Below are 17,919 nucleotides of genomic sequence, written 5' to 3'. Positions count from 1 at the left end.
GTACTTAGTTAACATTTTTTGATCAAAAATTAAAAAGTCATCCAACCACGTCAAAGTGACCATCAATTTGGATGGTCTTTAACCCTTGTGGCTCACCCCTCTATGGGGAAACATAGGAAACAGTAATAGCTTATAATTAAAATCTTTTTGGGAAAGACGGATGCATAAGGGTACTAGGAGGGAGCCATACCCCCCATTATACACTAAAAAAACAACCATACTTTTAGTATTGAATTAAGATACCTTGTCATGGTTTGGTGGCTTTTTCATTTCTTGATCAAAATATGTTAATTAATGAAGCACTCCCATCAACATTTTTATCCTCTTAATATATTGCAATCATCATATTATATAGCACTGTGTACTTACAATTGCACATTTTGCCCTTTTACCCAGTTAATTCTTCTGTTTTCAATTAGGTCTATGATATCACCTGATTAAAAACTGACCAACTGAATCCATCTAAGCTCTATGTAAAAACAGGAAGTCTCTTTTTCCTGCATGGATCATCACTGCAAAAGTCCCTGGCAGAGGGCTGGAGTAGAGCAGCTGGGTCAGGAGATGAACAGGGGGATGACTCATGCAGAGAAAAGAGACTTCCTGTTTCTACATAGGGCAGAGAAAAGAGAATAATTAGGTAGAAAGGTAAAATGAGCAATTGTAAGTACACAGTGCTATATAATATGATGATTGCAATATATTAAGAGGATAAAAACTTTGATGGGAGGAGTGCTTCTTCGAATTCTTTACTTTTTTTATATATGTATAGCAATGGTGGAGTTCATATATTCATTTATTACAGTGTGCGGATGCATAGTGTATACATATTCATTCATTCATCAAAATTGTCTTACATTAAAACTGCCTTTGATGTCCATAGCAACCAAAGATCAATTTTAATTTTACCAAAGGAGTGTAGGAAATTAAAATTAAAGGTGTAAACAAATTCAAATGTATAGTAGACACCAATCCCACCAATGGGACCTACATCTCTCTTGAGAATGGAGCCCTGACAAATGCCACTGTCAGTGTAGAGGTAGTTCTGAATTCTCACTTATTTGAATTAGAGTTCACTGACATCAGCAGGGATCAGGTCGCATTATCGAGATAGATGTGTGCTCCATTGGTGAGACCTACATCTACTATATATTTATAGCTTATCCTGTAGATATGCTATAAATGTAAAAGATGGGGATATCCCTTTCAGCTATACAAATATCACAAGAGATACAAGTTTCTGTTCTTGGTGTTGTGCCTTGTACTTTCTCACTTTGTTTATTTCCTACATATGAAAATTTTGGCTGAAAACTCACTAACCAAAGCGGTTGCTCCACTATCAAAGTTTATCACCATTAGTCACTCCCGGAAAAATAAAATATATGTAACCATTCTAAAAAATTACAGAGTATCTGTCACTTGCTAAAAAAATATTGAGTTAAACCACTTGTTTATATCAATGCAAAATGGACAATGTAACCACACAGAATATAAATGTTGAAAAATAATAATAATTCTATAGTTATGTGTCCACCAAATGGAACATGGAAATAAAGCATAAGCCCTATGCGGAACTGAAACCTACAAAGAAAATGAATCTGTTTATTGGAATACAAATAAAAAAAGCAAAATTAAAAATTAGTCACATCATAGGCAAGAACATTATGAAAAATGAACATGATGGCAAAGAGGAATACATGATGGCTTTATAAAAAATAAATGAATGCAAGACAATGTACTGTACAATGAATAAGATATACTAAAATTGGGCTCGAAAAAAAAAAGTGCAAGTGCAATAACTGAACCGATCGTACTGAAGGAATATAATGAAGAATTAATGCTAATCATATACATGACATGAATAGAAATCAACTCAATATGGTACAAATTTCACAACATATACACAGATGTCTGATATATATCAGGTAAAAGTGTGTGTGCAATTATGTAGAAAAATCACATATGTTGGTGCTCAAAATAACAGAGTAATGCACAAATAGATAACTGTTCTACAGTCAGCATAGGGTTAATTATTTATATTCACAAATTACCAAAGGCAAAAAGACTATAATTTAAAATGTTAATTTTATTTTAGACAGGTAATAACTAGGGAACATTGCAATAAATAGTTAAAACCAAATAATGCAAATGGTTAAGAGAAGCTATGTTGGGATATACACTGCTCAAAAAAATAAAGGGAACACTTAAACAATAGAATATAACTCCAAGTAAATCAAACTTCTGTGAAATCAAACTGTCCACTTAGGAAGCAACACTGATTGACAATCAATTTCACATACTGATGTGCAAATGGAATAGACAATAGATGGAAATTATTGGCAATTATCGAGACACCCTCAATAAAGGAGCGTTTCTGCAGGTGGGGACCACAGACCACATCTCAGTACCAATGCTTTCTGGCTGATGTTTTGGTCACTTTTGAATGTTGGTTGTGCTTTCACACTCGTGGTAGCATGAGACGGACTCTACAACACACAGAAGTTGCTCAGGTAGTGCAGCTTATCCAGGATGGCACATCAATGCGAGCTGTGGCAAAAAGGTTTGCAGTGTCTGTCAGCGTAGAGTCCAGAGGCTGGAGGCACTATCAGGAGACAGGCCAGTACACCAGGAGACGTGGAGGGGGCCGTAGAAGGGCAAGAACCCAGCAGCAGGACCGCTACCTCCGCCTTTCTGCAAGGAGGAACAGGAGGAGCACTGCCAGAGCCCTGCAAAATGACCTCCCGCAGGCCACAAACGTGCATGTGTTTGCACAAACGGTTAGAAACCGACTCCATGAGGGTGGTATGAGGGCCCGATGTCCACAGATGGGGGTTGTACTCACAGCCCAACACCGAGCAGGACTCTTGGCATTTTCCATAGAACACCAGGATTGGCAAATTCGCCACTGGCACCATGTACTCTTCACAGATGAAAGCAGGTTCACACTGAGCACATGTGACAGACGTGACAGAGTCTGGAGACGCCGTGGAGAGCGATCTGCTGCCTGCAACATCCTTCAGCATGACCGGTTTGGCAGTGGGTCAGTAATGGTGTGGGGTTGGCATTTGTTTGGAGGGCCGCACAGCCCTCCATGTGCTCGCCAGAGGTAGCTTGACTGCCATTAGGTATCAAGATGAGATCCCCAGACCCCTCGTGAGACCATATGCTGGTGCAGTTGGCTCTGGGTTCCTCCTAATGCAGGACAATGCCAGACCTCATGTGGTTGGAGTGTGTCAGCAGTTCCTGCACGATGAAGGCATTGAAGCTATGGACTGGCCCGCCTGAATCCGATTGATTCACATCTGGGACATCATGTCTCGCTCCATCCACCAACGTCACGTTGCACCACAGACTGTCCAGGAGTTGGTGGATGCTTTAGTCAAGGTATGGGAGGAGATCCCACAGGAGACCATCGGCAACCTAATCAGGAGCATGCCCAGCCATTGTAGGGAGGTCATACAGGCACGTGGAGGCCACACACAATATTGAGCCTCATTTTGACTTGTTTTAAGGACATTATATCAAAGTTGGATCAGCCTGTAGTGTGTTTTTCCACTTTAATTTTGGGGGTGACTCCAAATCCAGGCCTCCATTGGTTAATAAATTTGATTTCCATTGATGATTTTTGTGTGATTTTGTTGTCAGCACATTCAACTTTGTACAGAACAAAGTATTCAATGAGAATATTTCATTCATTCAGATCTAGAATGTGTGATTTGAGTGTTCCCTTTATTTTTTTGAGCAGTGTATTTTCTTTGTATTGATCCTAATCTAATTAAATCCCAATATAGATTGGTATTAATGGTTGCTATTTGTTAACCGCTGTGAGACCACGGACTGCCACTGTGCTATATAAGTATATTCACTTATATAAAAGAATATAAAATAACAGAGTAACCCTAATAAGGAATAGAGCACACCCATATCAAATATCCCCTCTGGGATGGTATTAGCCATGGTGCGCATTTCGGTAATACCTTCGACAGCGATAATCTCTTTTTGTAGACCAACTGGGTATTTCTTCAGTCTTCTCTAGGGCCATGCGCTTTCACCCATCTCTCCAAGGAGCTGCCAATTCCAGCAGCATCTGAGAATTATAGACTGCTAAATAAACTGCTGAAGTGTAATTGGCAGCCTTTGAGAGGGAAAGGTGAATCTGTACACCCCTTGAGAAGTCTCTGAAGAAATGCTCAGCTAGTCTGCAAGCATAGATTTCACATACTGCGCTCCAAAAGCAACAAATGCGAGCATTTCTGCAATTAAGTGGCACAGCGCAAAACGGAAATGAGCAGCTGGATCAGGGGATTGTTACAAGTGATTTGACTAAATTATTTTTTCAGCAAATGACAGATCCGCTTTAATAACCCTATATATTAATTCTTTAAACAGGTTGTAGTTCATCACTTACTGGTGGTTTGGATTAATGACATTGCTTTAATATTGCAATATTCCACTTTGCTTGCTTGTTTTCTTAATCCTGTATATTGCAGTATTAAATCTACACTGCATCAGTTGTAGGATAAATTTCAGGAAGCCTGAAGGAAACACTCTCACACACAGATCTGGCATCCATGCAGAGGTGCCAAGAAAAGCGAAGAAAGAACAAAGTCAGTATAAGTGGAAATAGGCCAAAATAGAAGTCGTCCCAGCAGGTGAAGCAAAAGAATGACAGCAGAATGAAAAGAAGCACAGCTCAAAGTGAGAAATGAAATCTTGTATCCGTTCCCCTGCATAGGGATTAAGTAAGTGGCATTTGATCCTGAGATAATGCAAATGAATACCATCTTAAAATGTTGAAGAGGACTTATAAAGCAAACATGAGATGTGGGTTCTCTTGTGCAGCCTGTTGTCATCTGTTTCAAACCATGTGCTTGTCCTGTCAAACCTCTGGTTAAGGCTCTGGGGGCCATTAATTGGGTCATATTACACCAATAATTTAGCACTGTCATGGAGTTAGCACATTTTCTTTAAGCATACATTCACATGTATACTCAATAAAGATTTTTTTCGGGCAGTGGATTGGAGTGCATTAGCATTTTGGAAGAGATTTCAAGAAATGTTAGCCACACATTGTGGAAAAAATTGCAAGTGCAAATTTACCCATGCTGTGGATCTGAAATTATTATATCAATTTATACTGCAGAGTCTCACCATGGATTTCAGTTTTTGCAATGCAGAAAGTTAATACTGGATCAATTGTGTGTAGAGTCGATAAAAAGTATGCACTTTTTACTTTTTTGCATACCTAACTAGTCCATTTTAACAATTGTCCATCCCAGAAAAATACTGCGAGTTTATGCCGCATTTTACTTACTGTGCATGTACCTACCAACATTGCTTTCTTCTCACCTTTTGTAGGGGTGAAGGTTAGAATACTGTGTAAAATTTTATTTTTAAAATTAAGCAAATACACACACACACCTTTTAATTCTTGCATGCCTGTTTTACCATAATTATACTGGAAGCCATGTGCCTACCTGGTATTAGTTGTCATAACTTCCTTTTGGTTAACTGTATTTATTTAGAAAAAATGTAAATCTAAATTATACTAACATTTCACTGTTTTGGTCTGTTTAGGCACATCCATTTAAGTTTGTCAACCGGAGACGCCTAGCCGCCACACCAATATTACAAGCATACTATTATTGCAGTAGTATTTTTTGTCATCATGTGTCCATATTTTTGCATAGTTGGATATGTGTAGTTAAACTGCTTTGTAAACTTTATAATAGTGTCCAAAATATATGGTAAACAAAACAAAATGGCACTGTTAATGGACAAGAGCTAAACATATGGGAGCTGCTGCTACCAGCCATGCTAGCAGGATTAGTACCAAGTGCACAACATAATTGCCCTCATTTGCCTCTTGAAAGCGTATTAGCAGTGAGCCAGCATAGGATGCAATGGAATACATGGCATATCACTAATCTCAGTCACAGCAGGATGATATTACCTCTTACAGAAATACTGTCAGTTTCAGTCAGTGTTCTGCAAAGAATGGTCTGTCTGATAACAAATGACTAAAATGGATCATTGCAAGTTTGCTATTTGAAGGCATTTAGATGCCACATTGATGCTATGGGCATGCTCTTGTTGCATTAATCTTCTAGGTTGTCTCTTGCACTCTTCCTAGCATTTCTAGTTGATTACATATTTTTCCAAGGTTAGTTAAGTGTGACAAAAATGTTTTGGTAATGAAATGGTTGTGTCCAAAATGTATAGTAAAGAAAAAAGTGGCACTGGCAACAGACATGGTAGTATGGGAAAACAAAAAACCCTATATCATTGGAAAAATGTGTGAGCCACAAGCAGCAGCACCACTGGTACTGTTGGCACCAGCCATCTCTGCAGTAATAGTACTAAACTCAGGTCACTTTTGTTGCTTTTCTTTACCTCTGGAAAGTGTATTAATGGGTAGAAAGTGGAGGATGCAATGAAATACATGTCACATCACTTGTCTCAGTCACAATAGAATAATGTTACCTCTGACAGCGACACTGTCAGTTTGAGTCAGTGTTTTATACAGCCCATCTCTTCTGCCAACCAAACACCTAATCTATTGCATGGAAGACTTTCAATTGTGTCAATAACACCTTTGTTCATTCTGACCCTTAGTGCCCTAACTCACAGCAGCTCTGCGGCTATCGAAGATATTTCATATGACCAACTTCTTACAGATGATTTATTGGATGAGATTGACAGTCAGGCTTGGAACTCGGATGATATAGGGCCAGAGAAGATAGTAGACATGATTTAAATGCCTAGCTATGTTGCTGCCTCTGCAAACTGTGGTGGCAGCGACACTGGAAGTGGTATTTGCACTCTAAATCAGGGCAAACCTAGAGCAGGAAATCAGACACGAGGGTAGTGTGCTACAGACATTTCCAACACAGAGACAGTTGAAACAAGATTGGGATGACAAGGAGGTGATATCATCAGATGGGGAGGGAAGTGAAGGTGGCATTAAAGAGCAGATGCAATGTCCAACCTGCAGATTTAGTAAGCTCAGGAGCAGATGATGTTATCACTGATGTTGGTGTAGGAAACTCAAAAGTGCCAGAAAGTTCTTCTAGTGGTTGTGGTCATGGCAAGTTCTATATGTGGGCAGCATGTTGCACTCCAATGTTGACAACAGTTGCGGCCTGGGAATTTTCATGTATTTTATGGCTCATTAAATCAATATTTTGTACAAGTGAAGTAGGTTAGTTTTTTACAGGAGCTGAGGTGATACCTCCACACCAGATGCTCATATACCTCTTCTACATCCTCCTCAATGGACATTTCCCCATCCAGATCAGCAATAGGGCATAACATTGTATCAAAAGTCACCAAGAATGACTTCTACAACTAGGCAACCTGTCTTTAACTTGGATCCTGCAACATTTTTTTTTAAATATACCCCCTGGAACAAAGTTGTGCTCATAGATTCTGTGGGCACTTCAACTGTTCTTAAATACCAAAGAATGACTGCCAGGATTTGCAGTATAAATGAGCAGGAGAAAGGAAAAATGATCCAGCTTCCAATCCAAAATCCAAGGACGTATTAAAAAATGTAGGTACTTTATTATCAAAGATAAAATAATACAACAGAAAAAAATAATACATATGAAAAAAACACACACCGACAATTTGGAGGTGTGGGGGGCACAGGGAACTTAATAACAATACCAGACATGTTTCGCCTGCAACCTGCAATCTTAAACTTGGTTTAGGGCAAATTTACTGACAAATTTCCTTTAAATGGATAAATATTATGTGGACCAGTCATCTAAGCCAAAATCCAGCAAGCCCACTGCTTATTTGCTGCCTAAGAGAGTCTCTTTAGACCATATGGTGAATATGTTTAGTAGCACACTGACTAATGGAGCCAAAAGAATATTACTTCTTTATTTGATTATGTGCACACAGGACGTTTTCCCAGCAAATTTTCAGGAGAGAAAATCTGCTACTATAGCTATGTTGTAATTAACATTTTACAAAATTTAATCCACAAAGCTGCATAGAAATTCTTCTGCATGAACTGAATGGATTTGAGTGCACATATGCTTGGTTATTTTAGAAATATCTTATTTTATAAATATATTTATAATAGCAATATAGCAATAGAATAAGTGCTACTTTCATCTCCGTGAAAAAGCAATATTTATAATGAACAGTAGATGGCAACATGGACTATTGTATTTGTATATATTCTATATTATTTACTTTATTTATAGATACATTTATGCATTTTTTTTTTGCAAAAAAGGAGCTTGGGTGATAGCTCTGCCCTGTCAGTTTCATTGAAGTTCCACCAGTCAGCATGAGGGAGATGATGATTAATTATACTGACTGACTTCACTGAAGTGCATACAGTGAGGAGAGAGATCCAGTTTCCTGATCAGCAGGAGCTGGCCATGGTCATGTGTTCAATAGTAAGAACAGGAATATTGCACACACATAATAAAAAACATATAGCTAATCTTAAGAAGAAATCTGTGGCCAGCAAGAAACACTGAAGTCACATGGAGCATATAGGAAGTATTTATGGCAGTAAATTATGAGATATAATTGCATTATGGTTTTGATTAATGCAGAGCATTTCCACCAAAGTGAACAAAAAAGGAAGTCTACAACTGGGTTGCTTTACATCAGATGTTTTATGCCTGAACAAGACACAACTAGTGTAAATTATACACTTTGTGCATCTGTCCAATGTCTACAGTGAGATCAAAAAATGCTGCATACAACTAGAGATGAGCGAACCCGAGCTTAAAAGTTTGGGGTTCGTACCAGACAGTTAATAAGAGAGAAAGTTGGGAACATGCATTGGATGTCAGCATTCTGCTGTACGTGGTGTGATGACATTATATCCTCACATAATTCCGAGGTGGAGTGCTGACGTTATATACTCACATAATCCCGAGGTGGAGTGATGACGTTATATACTCACATAATCCTGAGTTCACCGCCTTGCTCCACCTATACTCGGATTCTGACTGTGCCGGTGAACTCAGGAATATGCCGGTAAACTCAGGAGTATGTGAGTACATAATGTTTATGTCTTTTATTGTATAAGTCAGTACATGTAAGGGAATGTGGGGGCATTATACTTTTTATAGGAAACTGTGGGGACTAACATGCTCTATATTGGAAGCTGTGGAGGCGATTATACTGACTATAGGAGGCTTGTGGGGTCCCATAATGTATATAACAAGCTGTGGAACCCCATACTATATATAAAGAGTTGTGGATATCGTACTGTATATAGGTAGCTGTGGAAGCCATCCTGCTGAATATAGGTAGCTGTAGGGATCTAATACTGTTTACAGGTAGCTGTAGGGGGCATCATATTATATATAGCAGGCTAAGGGGACCCCATACTGTGTAGAATGAGCTGTGGGAAAATTATACTGTATATAAGGGTTTGTAGGGGCCCTCTACTGGATATAGGGAACTGCATGGGTTCAATAATGTATATAGAGAGTTATGGGAGCCACTGTACTGTATATAAAGAGCTGTGGTGGATGCAAACTCTATATAGTGTGCTTTAGGGTCCCATACTGTATTTAGGGAGTTGTGGGGGCCATTATACTGTATAGGGGGCTGTGGATGCCATCTTTATAATGGGCTCTGTGGGCTTCATACTGTGTATATGGAGCTCTGGGGACATTATATTATACATAGGGAGCTGTGGGGGCATTATATCATATATAAGAGGCTGTGGGGAACATCATACTATATATAGATAAACTATGGGGGATATCATACTGTATATAAGGGAGGTATAGGGGACATCATATTGTATATAGAGGAGCTGTGAGGAGTCAGCATATTGTGTATAGGGGTACTGTTGGGGCATTAGTGGGCACTTAAGATTCATTATTACATTATAGGCACACTCAGGGTCTTCTGTTAAAGGGGCATATAGGAGGCATTATTCATTTCTAGGGGCAACATGAAAACACTTTCTAGGGCACTCACAGAGAGGCCCATTTTACACAAAGAAGGCGCAAAGGGGCACAAAGAAGGTATAAATAAGGGGCACAGTGGTGTGTACTACTATGTGGGGCAGTAAGAGGAGCATTGTTGCCATGTCACACAGCAGATACAGTAATAGGGATATCAGCAATGGTCTTTCAGCAGGATGGGGAGTTTGCTTAGGCTAGGAATAAATGGGGATGGTGCTGGAAATGTGAGAAATGTCTTTCTTGTAAACTCAACAGACCAAACTTATGTCAATTTGAGTCGAAAGTTAATGACTCCACGAGAAAGAATGTCACCTGTAAGTAACTAGCTAGAACTGCAAAGTAGTCTCTTAACATGTTCTTCAGAACTGGTATTTACCACTTTATGATCACTGTTTGGCGCTAATATCGGTCTTGGTTTTTGTATACTTTTTATGTGTTACACGAACGCCACTAGGTTCAGATAGGGCGAGACGGGTTTCGTGAATTCGTTGAAATCCTGGGGGAACCGTTACTCAGGGCGACCATAGGCTGCAGCTTCTCTCAGGCACACGATAGATTCAGTTGCTGACCAGACACATCTGACAAGAGTCTTTTTCAACAGTTTAACAGTGGAATTTAATCTGAAGCACGGCCAGTGCAATTCAGGGATATTACAGCAACAATCTTCATTACAGTACAGTCTAATAATGCAGGCACAGTAACGTCAGTCTCTTCAGTAGCATAATTCAGCACAGATTATTTCTCTTAGCAGCACACTTCTATGCATACACAACCACAGGCTTTTCCTTCACAAGGACTCAATAGTACACAGCATTCTTTATCCTGCATGGAGATGGAGGGGGGAGGGTTTGATGAGGGAGAAGATCCCTATGACACGATTCCTTCCAGACCTTATCTTTCTGCCCGATAACACTCCACACTGTTAGCTCAGGGACTCTATCTGACCTGTGTTTAGCTTCCCTCCTGACCTGAATTCTGTTCCCTTGCCTTCTGTGAGATACAAATCACACACTACCTTTCTCTTTGGCTCCTGCCAGGCTAATCAACAAATTCCCCACAATCCCCTTGGGGCTCTGCTAAACACTTCCTGTCTCCTGTGACTGTGTTAACTCCTCTAGTTGCTGAATGCTTCTGAAGTACAACACTTCCTGTCTCTTGTGACTGTGTTAACTCTTATAGTTGCTGGATGCTTTTGAAGCAACAGCACTACTTCTGAATGTCACATATGCCGGAATAAAAATGATTGTTCTCAGCAGCACATCACCCTATGTAAACCGGAGATGTGCTGACGATAGCATGATATGTATGGACACAGAGTGATAGCTCTATCCCCATCATTCTTTGTCAGCATATGTAAAGAGGCCAGTAAGCCGACTTGAACAACTTGAATATAGTAGAATGGTGCACTGCTCATTTAACAGCATGAAATCAGCTCGCACCTTAAATATTTTGTGTGATAGTACAAATATGTTAGCATTTGGAGTCCTACTTTTAATTTTTACTCTGGGCCACACTTTGCAGATGTTCTGATAAATGGAACAGGACCTAACAGAATTCTCAACTACTTTATATTTTGTACTTTGTATTTTTTTAGATAGTGCTTTTGACTCGCCCCCTGGGCTGTGGGGCACTCGGATCCAGGCAATAGGGGAACGATGGGGGTAGTAGTGGCGACCCGGTATGTGGCTCATGGTGGTCAGACCAGTGGTAGTCCCTTTATAAGTTTTAAGTGATGTCCGACTACGCCACCCGTGGATTGCGGTTATTAGGAACCGCCGCTGCAAGGCAGACCGCTGGGGCTGATGATGTATGCAGCTAGGATGGTGTGACTCCCCACGGGAAGAGTGCGGCCCCAGGGCAGTGTAGTGAATGGTGGGAGTGATGGTGGTGAGAGTCCCGGTACCAATAGTGCTGAAGGCGCAAAGGAGCACACAGACAACAAGTTACAGTCCAGGGTCTTTACTCACAGTTCATTTGTTCCGGGTCACTTCTGTACAGGTAGTGACCATCCAAGCCGTGTGGGTGTGGGGCTCGGTCAACTCCCAGTTGGCCGAGCCCTCGGGGCGCTACACTTTTTTAGATGATCTCATTAGAAGAACTGCAATAACTTCAGATATGGATCATATAGAAGGCAAACACTTTAAAATCTAGATGTACCCAATAAATAGCATGCTGGAAAGGGGCAAAGAATATCAAAAATAATGTTTTATATAAAATTAAATAGACTAGATAATTTATGGGGGGAAAAATGTGGTGGTTTTGATTGATAAGGGGGGATGGTGTAGCGGCCAAAGTTAATAAAGGGGGACTGTTTGGTGGGTATAATTCATAATGATGGAAGGATGGTGATTATAGTGCTTGGAGATGCTGCAGAGGCAATATTTTATGAGAGGGGATGGTGTGTTGGCCATGTATCTTAAAAGGGACAGTTTAGGGACTACCATTTGTCCACATAGCAGAGTGAGGTGGAAATTATTTATTTTAGGGCACAGTATGGAGCTTATTTAAGGCACAGCATGGGCGGTTATTTTTATTCAAGGGGCATTATAATGAAACTGTTTTTTTTAAGGGCACTGTGTTGGATGTGCTGCAGAAGACCATAGAAGAGGGAAGGCTGCACGAACAACCTATGGCTATGAAAAGTCATCGTAGAGTCTGGACCAGATGAAGAAAAAAGAGATGAGAATAACTCCAGTCAGAGCAAGACATTATCTATAAGGTACCTGCACCTAATTGTTGTTATGCATCTGCCTCGGCTTGACAAGGTCTCACCACCTTCCCCTAAAACCAATGGCCTCTGCTGTGCTCATGGCCCACCATGTTCCCATATCATCACCAGCCTAGGCCTATATAAGGCCCACTGAAATACACACCTGAGTATTAAGACTCTTGGTTTTGCTAGTTTTACTAAATGCCACTATCCGCTCTTGGCCTTCCTCTGCCTGCATTGTCTTGGACTCTCCTAGGTCCTGTCTGCCTGTGGCTTCCAGTGCTGTGCTTCAAGTCCTTGCTGCATACCTTCGTTCCCTTTCCTGTCTGCCTGCAGCATTCAGAGCCTCAAGTTCTTGCTCCATAGATGCCTTACTGCTGCTGCATCAATGCTGGGTATCCGTGTGCCTACCCGCATCTGGGATTAAATGACTGCTGATTATTAAGCCTATGGCAGTCATTAAATAGCCTGGTTAGACAGACCCTCCACACTTTCATGTAATCAGAACGATTCTTAACATGATATGCACATAGAAGAACATAGTTCTCATCAGCACTTGTCCTGTTTACACAAGACGATGGGCAGCCAAGATAGATGGTGTGTAAGCAAGCTTAAAAATTATTTCATCTGACGAATTAACATTTTGATTGTGAATTGGGTTATTGGCAGCTTGTTTAGATAGGCTAATATTTTGTTCTTGATTAACAGCCAGTGTATATACACATTTAAAAGTAACAACTTTTAGAATATTTCTTTATGTTTTAGGCCCTTTAAAGGGAATTTGTCATCAGATTTTTGCTATGTAATGTGAGAGCAGCATTGATGTAGGGGCAAAGAGCCTGATTCCAGCGATATATCACTTATAGGACTGGTTGGTGTAGTTTGGATAGAATCCCTGTTTCCTATGTTGTAGATGTGGCACTGGTCAGAATATTGAGCTGTGTATAATCATGCCCACACCCCTGATAGTCAGCTCACTGTGTACTCAGCTGCCAATCAGTGGTGGGGGCTGGGTTGCACAGATTAGCCTTATTTCCCTGCACGTGAGACCTAGTCCTCTAGAGATAATTTTATGCTGATAAAATTTTAATTGTGACCTCACTCCTTATGTAACTGTTTAAACTGTCTAAAATTGTATTGAATTTATTGTCTGTACATGTCCCCGCTTAATTGTAAAGTGCTGCGGAATGTTGGCACTATATAAATAAAAATTATTCTAAAATTATTATTAATTGTATTGAAACTACAGCACACACCCTAATAAGTGACACATCCCTGGAAACAAGGTCTCTGCCCCCAATATGTTGCTCTCAGATTAAATAGCAAAAATCTACTGACAGATTCCCTTAAATTCTAAGCAGATCAGCGGGGAACTGAGTCGTGAAACACCCACTGAATGCTGAAAAGATGGTTTAGATGTGCACAGGTCAGGAGGCAGTAGAGGAGTATGGATCCAGTAGAAAGTCATATGCTCCTGTTTCCTAAGATGCATACTTCTAAGACATGTTTGGACAAATCAGTGGGAGTCTGAGGACCCAGACTCTACTAATTTACTCATAATTAAAAGGCCTAAAACATATAAAATAACTCCCAAAAGTTGTTATCATCTTATTACCATTCTGGTTCTGTATCCATGTACTGAGAGTGGCTAAGGTGATGTATTTTTATACTGATAGTGGTTCTGGTGATGTATTTTACACAATGATGGTTCTGGTGCTGTATTCATGGACTGTTGGTAACTCTGGTGCTATCTTCCTGTACTGATTCTGCTTTGGTGCTCTTTTTATGTACTGATGATGGTTCTGGCACTATATTCATTTACTCTTAATGGCTCTGGTGCTGTACTCGTACTGATGATAGCGCTGGTGTTGTATTCATGCACTGATGATGGTTTTGGTGCTGTATTCATGTACTGATGGTGGTTCTGGTGATATATGCATGTACTGATGGTGGTTCTGATCATGCAGTAATGTAAATGTAGTAATTTTTAATTTATCAGACTTCACAATAAAATATTTTAGAGCCAGTGTGCTGTCCCCATATACATTAGACTATCAGAGGATTCAACCAACATTAGTGTAATATTTATGGGGACCTTAATTACTGTTTAAGAGGTATGGGAGCTTTAGACCATCTTGGCAATAGGGGACATGATTACTTAAAATGCGTAGGACAGCATGAATGACAAATACTGCATTGTCTGTAAGCATTGTGTTTGTGATGTTCTGTAGGTGTACTGTATATATTTTACAGAGCTTTGTCTCACAATTTAAATGATTTTGATGCATAAAAGATAGTGGGGAAAAGCAGATTGAGTAACATACTTGCCTATTTTCTTGAAATACCGAATAAATTCCCAAAAAAGATATCCTACACTGAATTGTAGGTTTTTTACCAGCTCAAACCGCTATAATTTTTAGTTAGTTCAGTGATGGTATTAGTGGCTGTTGTCGGTCAATACTGTCTGAACAGTAGGACAAGATTACTTATTTCTGAGCTTTTATGTATGTGTGCATGCGCAACTATGCTATTGTGCAAAAATGGACTCATTCTGCCATTAATGAAGCAGCGAGGTTGTCACATCTGCTCAAAGTGGGGCATTATGGTTGACACTTTAACAAGTGCATTATGGATGTGACTAAATTGAGGAGCAATGTGCCTCTCATTGATATGTGCAATAGGTTAGAGGTTCCCTCTATATTTAAGGAGTTGGGGCATAAATCTGAAAACAAGAGAACTTAGTCAAGATAAACTATATTAGGAACATTCTAGTAAAATGGGTGACCAAACACTGAAGAAATGTATTTAATTTGATTCAAGGAAACGAATAATGAAAAGTTTATCCAACATGCTTTGCTTAGAAATTTTTCACACTGTCATCATGGCGCAACATCTGTTAGTGGTCATAGGCTCAAAAAGACTACCTCAGACAGACTTGGCGCAAGCCACTCCATTTAGAAGATCCCAGAGGAACTTTCACCATTCAACCCCTGTCTAGAAATCTGGTCTTACAATGTAGTCCACTGGATTGCTTCCACAGAATGGCTGCAGGCCAGAGAAGCAAACCGGATGCAAGAGAAGTCAAGGTAGTCAGAACCGGGATGGCAGTCAATGCACAAAATTAGAACACAAAGAATGGTCAGGAAACTGGCCACTGTCAGACAACAGGAATCCAACAATACAACAATCAAGAAGGAAAAGATAGTACAATGCTGAACTAGAGAAGATAAAATTTAACTAGCAGTGAGAGTCAGAGGCTCAGGGGTTTAAATAAATGAGAGCCTTGTCCAGGGCTAACAAAGGAACTAGGAATTAGTCCCATACATCCCTGACTTAGTAGCATCAACAGACAAAGAAATTAATCGCCCACAACAAAGATGTGGTGCCTCCCAGGGAACTAAGCGGAAGCAGAGGGGACAGGCACTGACCTGCATGTGACACATGGCCTTTGTTTTTAATAAGAATCTGTCACCAGAGATTTCTTTATTTTTCTTATGTCATGATTGCATAGTGTATATTGACATTGAGTGCAGCAGTCTGGACACTGAGTTGGTAGTGGTTGCTCAGTGCTGCGACTCACTCAGGAGTATGGAACTGAGCTACAGCATGCGGAAAGAAATTTTCTTTTTTCAGCTTCAAATAAACTTGCTATTTTCCACAAAAGTAAGTGGCTTCATGGCATTATTTAAATAGAGAAATGATGATAGGTTGCCTTTAAAAGAGTTTTGACAGATATGACAGAACCATTCAGTAAAGGAACGTAGTCTCACGTTAAATTTTAATGGATTCATCAAGATTTGTTTGTCTTGTATACTCCTCAACATTGAAATTGCAACACCAAGAAGGATGAGTCATATTTATGTAAATCACAGCATGGATAGACATGCTAATGGTATGCAAATGATGAAAAAAATGGAAACAACATTTTCAAAACATCTCAATTTATTCAGTATTGAGTGTGAGCACCATGTAAAGAAATATACATTTATTTCTTAACATGGGACTCTCAATACTGAATAAATACATGGCTTGGCATGCTATCAATAAGGTTATTAATGGTTCTCTGAGGAATATTCTGGCCACATGTTGCTCTTACTACTGTGTGCAGCCTGCATGGCCTATATGTGCTACCATGATCTGCAGCATCTCCAGACTTGCTTCCCATCGAGCACATCTGGGACGTCATTTGTCAAAAATTGCAAAGAAAGCTGCCAGCAGCAGTTCTTGATGATTTGTGTGCCTAAGTGCATCCAGCATGGCAGAACATTCCTCAGATAATCATTAATAATCTCATCGATAGCATGCCAAGGCATGTAAGTGCATGTATTACTGGCCGTTGCTCTCATACTAATACTGAATAAATCGAGATGTTTTGAAAGTTTTGTTTCCATTTTTTCATCATTTGCATACCATTAAAATATCTGTGGTTCCTGTCATTTCCATAATTTAACAACTTTTCCATCTTGGTGTTGCAATTTTGTAGAAGAGTGTGGTATAATATAGCAGAATATGCTTCACTCTTCTGCATGCTAAAGAGCTACAAAAGCCTGAAGGAAGTGTGAACAGAACTTTGTACTGATTTTGGGCGACAATAAGTTATCTTCTCCATTCATGTTCAGAGCTTTTCTGTTACATAGAGTAGTGCATTGTGGGAGAAATTTTGCAAAGTTCAGATGTGAGTGACATGTTACATTGAATAAAACCGCAAAAAGCATTTGCAAAGTAACTGAAGTGATAAAGAAATTATGAAATGTAGTTAAAAACTGGTATTTTAAGGATAGGCCACCATAAGTTGTTGGACAATTGTTATTTCTGTAAGTCCAGGGATATGAACAGGGATTCTGCATTAAATTATCAGACCACAAAGAGTAACGGTTGTCTAAAGCAATGTTATTTTCTTAATCAAATAATAATATGAGAAAACAACGTTAAAAGAACTATGAGAGTTTTTTTCACAAAAAAAGTAAAAAAAGTAGATTGGCTTTAGAGATAATTTTAAGCAGCCAAGGAGAAACAAGCTTTACGTCAACGATAGGATGGAAAAAAAATGGAAAGGTTTAATCCTTGTATCTCTGGTTTTACAGAAGCTGAATTTAGCCCTGATCTTTGTAAACAGAAATGACATAACTCTTGCCGAGATCAAACATTTTCACATACATTCTGTAGGTGATAATTACCAGCAGATGTGGGAAAACGCTGCCGTGCTTAGGAGCATATCTCTGCCTGTCTGAGTAAACCATGACATTTCACAGTAGAAATGTG

Source organism: Phyllobates terribilis, unplaced genomic scaffold, assembly GCF_046119375.1.
Source record: "Phyllobates terribilis strain yellow unplaced genomic scaffold, ASM4611937v1 Scaffold_11__3_contigs__length_659146591, whole genome shotgun sequence".
Lineage (NCBI taxonomy): Eukaryota > Metazoa > Chordata > Amphibia > Anura > Dendrobatidae > Phyllobates > Phyllobates terribilis.
This window is presented reverse-complemented; position numbering follows the sequence as displayed.